Here is a 12638-nt window from a genome sequence, read left to right as displayed (position 1 = left end):
ATGAAAACGTGGCATCGGGGTCGTCGGAGCAAAAGTGCTCGACATGCACCGAGTGGGCGCACAACATTCGCCGCGCCTTTGCGACCACAGCCTCTCCCCGGGAACGCTGTCAATTGCTGACCATCTTGCCATCAACCTTGACAAGAAATGAAGTCCAGAAAATCATTCCAGAGGCATCGATCTACATCATTAATAGGTCCCGGAAGCTGAGGGTGGACCACGGCCTGTGGTATGTGCCCGATCCCTATACAAGGTGTAAAGTGAGCCCTGAAAACATATCTGCAGCGGTTGAGTACTACATGAAAGACGAGTTAGAGTGTTCTAGGCAGAGTCCCAATCAGAAGGACGTCATTTCCGTTGTGCTCGATGGCCAGAAAACGCTCAAGCCGAAACTTTTTATGACACGGTCAATCAGAGAAGCGTTTCGTGTATATAGAATTGACCATCCCGACCCCGGCATCGGATTGACAAAGGTTTACTCCCTGCGACCCCGATGGGTTAAATGCAATCCCCAGCAAGAAGCGTGCGTTTGTGTGTACTGCGCAAACTATAACCTCTGTGTCGCCTCTCTACAAAACGCTGCTGGCTCACAACTTGATGCAGCAGAATTGAACTCGGCATTCATTTGCAACCCGCCATCGCGCCAGTGCCTTTTAGGCGAATGTGACCATTGTCCCAAAGGGCAGTCTCTCACACTTGAAAAACGCAACATTTACGAGGATGAGTCAGGCGAGCTAGTGAAAAAGACTTTAGATCCGGTCACTTTTTTGGAAGAGCTTCGTGTGTCGGTCTCAAGGTGGATCATTCACAGCCATATCACACAGACGCAAGGCAAAGCCATCTATGAAGAAAAGCAGTGCGCGCAGCGTGGTAGCATTGTCTTCCCCTTGGACTTTGCTGAAAGCTGGACTGTTATCCTTCTTGACGAGATTCAAGCGTACCACTGAAAAAAAAAAAACAGGTCTCAATATTTACGTGTGTGGTGACGACTAGAAAGTCGACATACACTTTTGTCGTCATCAGTGACGACTTGCATCATGACTCCGCTCATGCCTGTCTGGCTGTACAAAAACTGAGAAAGTGGCTCGATGACAACCTTGCTGTGTACTCTCATTTGACTTATGTAAGTGACGGTGCCGCCAGTCACTTCAAGAATCGCTTCCAACTTTATGAATTCCAAAAAAAAATATTTTTTCCCAAGGCCCAATGGCCACTGGGCACGGAAAAAACGCGTGTTACGGAGTTGGAGGACTCGTCAAACACCAAGCAACGCTTCACAACTTGAGACAGCTCCCAGGAAAGGCCATACAGTCTGCAAAATGCATGGCGAACAGCCTTTCCCACAAACTAAAAGGAGTGAGTGAATTTCGCAATTCTTGACGAAGACGAGGTTGTTGAATCCCGTGAACGCAAAAATGAAGGGTGGGTGGGAGTGCGCGCCTTTTCTGGTATTTAGTCGTGGCATGTGTGGCTATGAAAAACATCAGAAGCTTCGACCTGTGACTTGGACGTGGCACGGACTGTCGGGTCCCCTTGGAAGAAACTCTAAGTGCACACCGTCAGAAAATGTTTGTGTCAAAATCTGTCAATTTTGAAACCTATGAAGGCAGAACTGTGTTGTATATGATGTGTTATTTATTATATTTATTGCTCAATTTATTATAACGTGCCAAAGATGTCACAAACTATTACTTGCTATACTCGAATGAATAAAAAAATACTTTTCTCTCAAAGTAAGAAGTCGCAATAACTGCGTCGCACCACAGGAGTACACCGTGCCAAGCTTCGCGGAAGGGGCTCGGTAGAGGTGCTGTATCTATTACACCATCAATATAATGCAACATGTTCTTAATTGATATTAACCCCCAAATAGAGTAGAATGTCTGGTCAGAGTTTAAAAAAAATCGAGAACGGGATTTTTTTTTTAAAATCGCCCTTAAACTATTTTTATTTTGGCGCTTGTCTCGTGTTTGCTTGCCAAAATCTCCCCAACCCGCACTTAGATAAATTTGAATTTTAGTGAATGTACTTACATTTATAAGCAGTGTATTAACTTAAAATATCACGTTTCTGACTAAATTATTTCCTAAGATACAGGCCTGCAAATTTGGGAGAAAAACGGTCAAGGTGCCTAAATTGGTGTTTTTTTATTTATTTTTAAAACACACTAAACAATAAAAAACTTTTTTTTTTCGTATTGCTAAGTACATATAGATGGTGCTAAAATATTATGAAACTCACCTAAGAAGTATAACTTCAGTTATTAATCACCAAAGTTGCCCCCTCCGGCTATGCAAGCAAATGTGACATTTCACCTCTACGTGATGTACGATTTTTTGCGTCCGACAATTTTTTTTCTTGGTGAAAATAATTCTGATTTTGTTTATTTTAGACATCGGGAAATAACATATAAAATTATGAAGCAAATTTAAAAGGTCGACCAGCCACCCCCTGTTCGATCTTATCTGAAATCACCCAGTGAAAACTTTATTAAAAGGAGAAGTACACTGTAAAAAATTTTCACCCCATTTTACGGGCAAAAGTTGCCGGTTCAATATTGCCGGTATGGTTTGCCGTAATCTAGAAACGGGACTGTCTGTAAAACCAAGGCATATAATTCCGTAAAATGACGAAACGTCCGTAGTTCACTTTACAGACAGTTATCCGTTTTCCATTTTACGGGTAAAAGTTGCCGGTTCAATATTGCCGGTATGGTTTGCCGTAATCTAGAAACGGGACCGTCCGTAAAAACAAGGCATATAATTTCGTAGAATAACGGAACGTCTGTAGCCCACATTACGGACAGCTATCCGTAGGAAATGTGAAAGCTGTCCGCACTAAATACCGAAGGACTATACCTTTCCGAATTATATAAGGCCAAAGCCTCGAGCCATCCGTACCACCTGCACCTCCGATACATCAGGCGACTCACCTGGCAGAGCTCTAGATCTGCCAGGGGTGTCACCTGACTTATCAGAGGTGCAGGACTGGTGCGGATGACTCGTAGCTTTGGCCTTATATAATTTGGAAAGGTATAGTCCTTCGGTATTTAGTGCAGACAGCTTTCACATTTCCTACGCATAGCTGTCCGTAATGTGAGCTACAGAAATTTCGCCATTCTACAAAATTATATGCCTTGTTTTTACGGAGAGTCCAGTTCAAAAAGACGTAAATGTAAAGTGTTTCATTATTTAGTGCAAAAAGCTTCCATATTCAAGCAAGCCTAAGTCACATGAAGCTTTTGGGGTAGATTGGTATGGAGAGTTCATAGCTCCGTCATTGTAGATATGAACTTGAATAATCTTTCATCCTCAGCCAAAAAGTTCATGTTTTGCAAAAGAGAAAGAGCACACAACCGGTACTTCTCACTGCCAGGATTTTGTTTGTGTGAGCTTAGCTGTTCCTATCGATGACAGCCCAACAAACGAACCAATTAAGAAGTTTCGCCACAATACCTTTATTGGAAGAAAGCATGCCTTGCTTTAACTTTGGAGAAAATTTACATTATAGTTGTCCTTGTGCTGGCCATTTAGATGCCCCTCCATGTTTGTGCTTGAAGTTGTCATTCAATTGAAGACCTCCTCGGTATCTTCATGGTGCATGTAAGGGCAGCTTGAAATAAAGAGCAGAAGAGGATTTGCATTCAAACACAATCGCAACAAATTGTATATGACATGCACGGTTAAAGTAAGTGAGCAACGTGCTTACCAACTACCCTAGCTCCTACTAAACATGACGTATAAAATAAACCCCCCATAAATTGAACCAAAGTAAAAATTTGCATTGATTTGAATACCGAACATATCAAGTGCTTGAGAAATAAAACTAGCCAACTAAAATTGCACAACTATTCAGTGATTTTAAGCATATTGGATTGAGCCAGATCTCCCTTAGTATATACAGTAGGCTCGCGATAATTCAAACTCGGATATTTAATACTTCTGGTTAAGTCAAACAAATTTCAAAACTTTGGTTGACCCGCTACGTTTTCAATGTATTTATAAGCCGCTTAGCTCGAACGATGTTTTCGTGTGATTCATACTTTTTGTTCTCGCAGCACCATTGAGCGCACTTCTTTCGGAGCACCGGTGCACTGCGGAGAAGCAACACCCGTGGAGCTTGCTTCCGCTGGTGTTGCTTTTCCGTAGTGCACCGGTGCTTGGTAAGAAGTTTGTTTAACGGGATTAAAGCAGAGCAGAACCGTGTATAAACTGTTTTACTAAAAGAGTGCGAGAGATAAAAAGGGAAAGGGCTATCGGCGCTTTCCCCCTTGCTGGAGCGTTAAAGACAGTGAAAGCCCCAGATGAGAGGCTTTGCCAGTGTTCGGTGTAAGCATTGCCCGAACTTCGTTCGTGTTTTGTTTTCTGTTTTAAACTCCCAAACTTAATTAGAGCCACGGGCTTGGATGGCGACAGTCCCCCGGTCATCAAGACACCATTGCTCAGTTATACGGTGCACGAATAACGACAGAAAGCGTCGAATACTGTCCGAGAGCCTGTGTAGCTTGCACGAAATCCGGCAAGGCGAGTGCGACTGCAGTGTCTTTAAGCTCCATCGCTTTCCACATGACCCCGATTTCCGGCAGTAGTGGCTTGCGTCCCTAAATCGAAAAGACTTTTCCCCAACACCATCCTCTCGACTGTGCTCGGAACATTTTGTGAATGGAGTGGGCATGACATTTAACGCTGTACCGTCGATGAACACGGGGTGCGCTCGCAAGGTGAGTGCAAGTTTTCTCCTGATATTTGCTTTCAGCTTGTAACATTTTGGAACTGAATTTATTTTAATATAGATATTTCGAAGTGGTGACATTGACTCAATTTTATTATCTACAGCACTTAGTTGAAGGCTGATTTTCGTCGCCAGGTGTGGCTGGCGATTGTCAAAAAGTTAGTTCTATTGCTTTGCCTGAATCCCAATCTCCTGCGCAATACCAGAGAGCCATGAGCCCATGCTGACCGTCACAATGCGACTAGATTCTTCTTATTTTCAAAATTAGTACATAATGTAGCTGGAAAGAAACCTTCAATTTCTGTTGCTTAAAGTTGAAACATGCTCATGCATCACTGTTTATAAACATAGAAACATGCTCATGCATCGGTGTTTATAAACGTTTTATTTGAGGATCCCGTGCCAACGAGTGTGTCTTTTGTCGAGAACTGAAAACAGCAAAGTCGAGATGGGCCTTTTGCCGGAGCGAGTCGGTCAATGATTCAACGATTCGAAATTGATGCATGAGCATATTTCAACTTTCAGCAACAGAAATTGAAGGCTCCTTCCCGGCTACATTATGTACTAATTTTTAAAATAAGTATCTAGTCGCATTGTGACGGTCAACATAGGTTCATGGCTCTCTGGTATTGCTCAGGTGATCGTGATTCAGGAAGACCAATAGAACAAGCTTTTCGACAATTTTCAGCCACACCCGGCGGCAGAAATGAGCCTTCAACTCAGCGTTGTTGATAAAATTGAGTCGTTGTCAACACTTTGAAATATCAATATTAAGATAAATTCAGTTAGAAAATGTTACAACCTGAAACAGCCATTATCTCGAGAAAACTTGCACGCACCTTGCGAGCGTACCCTATGCTCATCGACGGTACAGCGTTAAGTTCGGTGTGCGCTCCATTCACAAAATGTTACGAGCACGATCGAGAGGATAGCGTTGGAGAAAAGTCTTTTCAGTTTACAGAAGCAAACCACTGCCACCGGAGATTGGGGTCATGTAGAAACAGCCGCACTCACCTTGCCGGATTCCGTGCAAGATACATAGGTCCTCAGACTGTATTCAACGCTTTCTGTCATTATTCGTGTACCCTAAAACCGAGCAATGGTGTCCCGATGACCGAGGGACTATCGCCATCGATGCTTGTTGCTTGAATTAAGTTTGGGAGTTTAGAACAGAGAAGAAAGCGCAAACGAAGTTAGGGCAATGCAGATGCCTAACACCGGGACGCAAATAGAGGGCTTGACAAGATCTCTTGGCCAACCAGAAGCCGAAAAGAATCTCTTAGCCGTGGTTTGGGATTGGAGGGCAATGTTAAAGAGCACCTCATGTTTAAGAGAGAAAAAAAAAGCCGCTCACCTGATGTGCATTTCTGGAAACAGGCTTTGACTAGCAATAAATTATTGCCTCAGGAATGAAGTGCTGCTTCAGTAATGGTTCCTGCACAAACAATTCAAGTGTAAGAACACAAGCCCCAAAATTTTCTTGCCATCCTCCTCCGTCTACTTTTTTGTGCATCTAATTAATTTCATCCCTTGGCAAATCCTAAAGATTTCGAAGTGCTTATCCTACGTCTTTCTCTTAGAGCCTAGTTCATGTTGCAGAAACTTGGCTGAGTGGATAAGCTGGAGCGTTCATTGTTCATTGAGACACTTTTTCTTTCACCCCATCCTGTTCTTGAAAGCAGAAATCCTCTCCCTTGAGCACGGTCATTAACGACCTTTTACAGATCATACGCAGGAGGTTGGCATTGCCAAGACAAACTCATGCCTTTACTTTGAGCATGGAATAAATGTATGTCTGATCTACGGAAAGTTCCTGTTATACCAAGGCTCGTACTATTCCGTTGTCAAAGGAGCAGGCATTGTTCATAAAAACTTCGCTTCATTACATTGTTTCAGAGAACAATTGTTCTTTTTTTAATAGGGATCAATTAATCATATTAGGACAATCGTCAAATAATGGCAGATTCATGCGATGGATTGAATCGCAATTTTCATCCGTGGACCGTTTGTCACATTACCATCATGTCGGCTATTCCTCCGATTTGCACCTCGTCAGCAGACGCCCAGACTTAAGGGCAAAGTGCCCTTCCATGCCCAGATTTTTAGCGGGTGAGTAAAGGCTCGTTCACACTCTTGCGACCGAGAGAGACCAGACCGGTTTTTAAGCCTCTTGCGACTTCTTAGGTCCAACTCCGCTGCACCGCATCCGGTCCTAAGAAGTCGCAAAAGGCTTAAAAACCGGTCTGGTCTCTCTCGGTCGAAGTCAGTCACAAGAGTGTGAACGGGCCTTAACAGTAAAAGCATTTACGGTAGAGCACCAACAGCAGAGCAATAGCTCTGCTGTTGGTGAACCAGTTTGTCCATTCGCTGTTTCATTTTGTCGAACCATTCTTATTTTCCACTCGTGAAAGAAGCTGCAAGAACTTTGCCCAGCCGACAAGCCGCATGTTCTGGTACTCCTCCGGGTTGGTGTCAAGAAGCTTCAGTGAAAACTTGCCTAGCAAGCTGCAAGCTTCCCTGCATGTCCACCCAGTTTTCAACCCAGCCAAGACCTTTTTTACGGCTGTAGTGTGCTGAAGAGTGGTGCACAAGCAAGCAGTGCGTGAAGGTATTTCCAAATGCCCCTCCGCAACACCAGGACTTCATCACTTAGACGCTGAAGCCTCCTGGAGCAGGACGATACTTGTGTCATATGGTTAGTAAAGCTAGTAGCGCTTCACGCTAAGCCTGTCATGATGCTTTGTCTTGCTCGGTATATAACAGCAGCACACAATACTTTTTCATAATAGCACAGTGATCGTAGTCGCAAACATCACTTCTGAGCTTGGAAAACTGTGCCACAGTGCGATGTTGGCATTTTGCAGAAATGCAGGGCCGGGAATAGGTTCAGTTTGTCCTTGCTGTCATCTGCTCGTCTCCTCCGTATGGATGTGCTTGGAGGACTGATGCTCCGTGGACGTCTTGTCACTTGATCAATTTATCTGCGGATAAGTTCATGTGAATCGGCAATAAGTGGACAGCGGAATCTGCGGTGACTTAAAGGGGTTATAACACGAAAATTAAACGGATCTATTATTCTTGAAATGGATTGCTCATAGACTACGTAGTATATACACCAAGTTATGCAATTTTAGAGCTCTGGTAATTGCAGTATTCAATTTACGAATTTGTATCATTTTCATCTGGCGACCAGGCAACACTGCCCAAGTTAGTCACATCATGGTGCCCATAAAGCATGTGACCATGAACGCTCTTTCATCCTAGGGGCCCCATGATCGCCCAAGCTCTCCTCGCCGCGGTACGATCAAAACCGCTCGCGCAACTCGGTAACCCAAATGCTTTTCTCGCTCTCGCCGCCGGCCCGTTGACCTTCCACCCTGCATGCGCCTGCGAGATATTCCCGGGCGACAGTGACCACAACGAGTTCGTCCGTAACTCGCCGTCACTGGAGTCTGTCGCCAGCGGGTCGCAGTCAAAATGAACAGCTTTCAACATCTCTTGATAGCAATCATACTCATCGCTGCTGCAGTCAATGTCGAACACTCTGACAAGGCGAGCGATGTCGTAGACGTAATCATCACACACCGCATGCTTGAAACGTGGAAGGTAAACGAGAAAACTGAAGCTCGGGACGCCAAAATATCCAAATCTGTCAGTGCGTGCAAGGAGACATCGCGCTGGAGGCTGGCTACAAAGCCAGCCTCCAGTTTTGCTTGGATCCGCCCTTCCGAGGGATTCACATTTAAGTGGATTTATCCACGAAACTATTGCGCCATTCTCAAAACAAATCTAGCAGGGTTACAAGAACATACAATGGGTCCTAGCACTATAGCTATCTTTTATTGTATTTTTGGCGTGTCATTTCACGCCAAACATTTTTGTTGACGTTGCCTGCACGTCATAAAAGTGTGTCTCGTATCCAATTAGACATTGTCGAAGGAACGAGGAAACTGCATAATAATGTTGCACACTGTTTACCTTAACCGTTTCTTTTTTCTTCAGTTTTTGATCCTAAGTTGTTTTTTCTATATTTATTGCACGTACAGCCCAAGCTGCACATGTCTCCACAATCAGTCGCCATCCTTAAAAATGTGTACAATAAAAAAAATACATGCTGCCATCTCTGAGCAGCACCGCAAATTATGCTCGGAACAAGCCTGGGATGTCCAAAAAGAGCCAAGGGGCGAGGTATAGTGCGCGGATGAGTTACACCCATCCTAAACGGTTTAGGAACAACCCTAGGTGGACGAGCGAGGCTCGTCCAAAATGGGTTAAGGTGCACCAACACCTTCCACGTTGTTGAATCTTATGTAGTAGTATATGATCCTAAATTACCAGACTAGGTTACAGAAAGTAAAGAGTAAGAGGAGGACGGGACGTCATACCTTTTCATGTTCTCATTTTTTCGCCAGTCCTGTATTAAAAGGTTTTCATAGTAAAAGTGACGGTTGTATTTTATCTACCCTTTTGTTTCTCGCAATCTCCTGCCTACCAACTCAACCAGCAAAGTAATGACCCCCCCCCCCCCCCAACACACATCCAACCCACAATAGATATTTTTGGATACAAGATGCCATGAATGTGCTGTGCATGTGAACCAAGCTGAAGGCAAATTTGCGGTCTGAGGGAATAAAGAGGTACAAAACTGACAAACATGGCAGTAGCATACTTTTCACTTTTGCACATGTACAAGAACCGCTAATTTCTATTAGAAAAGCGGAAAAGCCCAAGGCTATCAGGTTACTCACCGACAGCAACTACCAGGAAGAGAAAGGGGGGGGGGGGGGGGTCTTGATTGTGAGGGCAGCTGGTCTGTAATGCTTGTGCTTTCCTGAAAGTTGCAAGTAAGACTTTTAAAGAAAAATGACCCAAACTATTGCAATAAAATATCCTTTCATTTCATTTCTCATACCAAAAAGGTTGGCATGAGGAACTTTGTTCAACTGACACGACGCAGAATCTGGTACTCATCTGCGTCAAAAAGCTTCTGTAAAGACGCGTCTACCACACCGCAATCACTTTGAATCTCCAATCAATCTTTCACCCAGCAAGAGCTTTCTTGTGGTTGTGGTGTACTGAAGGCACAAGTGCAAAGTGAGTGGAGGCATCTCCAAATGCCACTTAGCGGGCCCAGGACTTCACCGCCTCCACGCCAAAGTCTCCTCGAGCAGGACCATGCTTGTGTCTCTGCCATGGTTTGGTTTAGTAAGGCTAGTGGCAATTCGCACTAAGCCTATCATGGTGTTATGTCTCACTCCGCACGTAACAGTGGCGCACAGTTCTTGTTCAAAGCAGCAAATGTCGATTTCGATCTTGGACAACAGTGCCACAGTGTGGTCACAAACATGTTCGGCTCGTCCTGGCTGTCATTTGCGTGTCTGCTCCTTCGTGTGGATGCGCTTGGGAGACGGACGAACCGCGGACATGATCAATCCGTCTGTGGATCAGTTCGTCGTGTGAATCAGCCATCAATGGAGAGTGCTGTTCATTTTGAACTTGATATAAATAGCGCTTTTGCAAAATCCCCCAAGCACGAAGATTTGTGCGAGACTGTCCCTCGCCTAGCCGCTCTGCCTTGAGATTGCATTGCCTTGTTGCTTGCCTCCTCTTAATCCTCTGTTTTTCGATTCCATTACCTGTCCTTATCTATTCCAATGTATATTTTATTGCTTCTAAGCATAGGCGTAGACTTCGGGGGGGCATCGAGGCTCGTGCCCCCCCTGGTGAGATCCGCGGGGGGGGGAGAGGGGGGCAGGGCAGGGCCTTACCCTCGGGCCCTGCCCTGCCCCCCTAAGATACAGCGGTGTGCTGTATCTTAGTTAAGTAAGCGGCAGTCGAAGGCATACGCTACAGTGCGAGTAAATGGAGCGAGCGTGGGTGGCCAAATCACAGCGCGCTCGGCTCTCGCATTACGATAGTTGATTCAGAGCTGTGCCTATCCCTATGACATGTGCGCGGCTGTTCATAAACGGCTCCTCTCGACTGTACGCGGGTCTAATTGAACCAACACAAACAGCTAACAGTGCGATAGGAATCTGTAGCAATGGTAGTACTCATACCGGGAAACGACGCGCGAAGCGGCGTGTTGTCCGTCGGCACTCCCATCGAAAAAGGCAAAATAAAGACACAAATACTATATATATACAAGAAATATTATGCACAGAAGAGAATAGAAACCCTTAGAAGCGATAAAAAATACACTGGAATAGATAAAAATATGTAATGGAATCGAAAAACAGGATTAAGAGAAGGCAAGCGACAAGGCACTGCAATCTCAAGGCAGAGCGGCCAGGCGAGGACAATCTCTCCCACAATTCCTCGCGGGCGGGCCGGGGCGCTCGGGAAAATAGAGAATCGTCTATTAACTGAGCAGCACCTTTCTGTAGGATGGCTAACCCAACCTAAAACCCCTGGATATGTTTGTGTTAGTTTCTTAAGTGGTGTCAAAGTGCCAGTGCACGAGGCCCGTGCAGCACTTGGACGCAAATGGCAGTGTAGCCCTGAAATGAAAGGCATTTGGAAGTGTCTCCCTCGCGTTCATACAATTCAAGCTGAACCGTATGTTTATGCGATTTAGCGAGCGACGGCAACGAGCGACAAAGAGCTCTCATTGCTCGGTTTTTGGATCTCTAGAAAGCTTTGCTCATCGCCTCGGTCGCTTGCTCCCGTCTCTTTCATGTGGCTTGCCTCGTCGTGCAGCTGATCGAGCGATAGCAAAAAGGATCGCCATCATTTTTCTTGTTGCTCGCTAAATTGCTTACATGCGTTTTATACTTTATAGTTGTTGGCACTTGCCCAAATGTGAAGCATGCATTTTATTCAGGGCTTTGCCCTTGCTGACTCTCAGACTGCTGGGATAACTTTGGGTTCCAGTGAAATACGACCACGTGATTACTCCCTTTGCTTATGAGCTGAGGAGGAAGTAGTTTAAAACACTTTTTTTTCTGTTTCTTTTGACAGTAGTCAATGCGCGTTTTTTTTTTCTCAACCTTTACAGTGAAGTACTGCCAGAGGGTTAGTAAATAAGTGCACCATACACAGAATTTTTTTTATAAGAAGTCAGTGCCCCAGTCGAGAGAGAACTCATTTATACTCTTCGCAAGCAACATCATCAATACAGACCTTACTTCTAAAGACGCACGTCACGCAATGTTTCGAGTAGTTTCCGACGGCGAAAATCGAACTTGAATCTAACCTCGCACAGTGGAAGCGAATACAAACGCCATCACACTAACGGGTACCTTTAGCAGTCATGGGTTCCGCAAAACACACCGCCTAGCTGTCAGGTACCAAGCCGCCACCCGATTTGCAGAAATCAAGCTCCCTGATACACTCACCAAGTGTCCCGCTTGGCCCCCCTTGCCTCCGGTGGGACCTTTGCCTTTGGTTGCGTTCCCGCAATCTGAGTGCCCGTGCAGTGACAGGTCGCTTCCGTGACTTCCTTGGCAAAAGCTCGAGGGTCATCCAATGCGGAAAGCACCTGTGCGACAAGGAACCGCACACGTTCGCTTTCACGCCGACTGCACACAAAAGGATCACGTTATAAACGCTCCGAACAGAAAGGACTCAAAAAGTAAAACGAGTGAGCGAGCACTCACCAATTAGACTGATATCCACAGCTGGTCTTATGGGCACGCCGGCACCTAGGACACTTCCTTTTTCCAAGAACGTTCTGCGATGTTTGTTCCTAAAGTCTGAAAGCGCCCGAAAGTTGCGAAAGTTTTGAAACTCGCTTCGTTTTTGAAAGTTTTTGGATGGATGGATGGATGGATGCTACTGGCTATACCCTTTGTATCGGGCGGTAGCTTGCGCCACCTAGCCTACGTCTAATAAAGACAAACATTTGATTCCCCCGCCCTTCTAAGCCAATTTTCTCTCCCCCCCCCTCCTAACTATCACCAGGTAGT

This window comes from Ixodes scapularis, unplaced genomic scaffold (genome assembly GCF_016920785.2).
Source record: "Ixodes scapularis isolate PalLabHiFi unplaced genomic scaffold, ASM1692078v2 PGA_scaffold8__174_contigs__length_109621045, whole genome shotgun sequence".
Taxonomy (NCBI): domain Eukaryota; kingdom Metazoa; phylum Arthropoda; class Arachnida; order Ixodida; family Ixodidae; genus Ixodes; species Ixodes scapularis.
Note: the sequence above shows the minus strand (reverse complement) of the source record.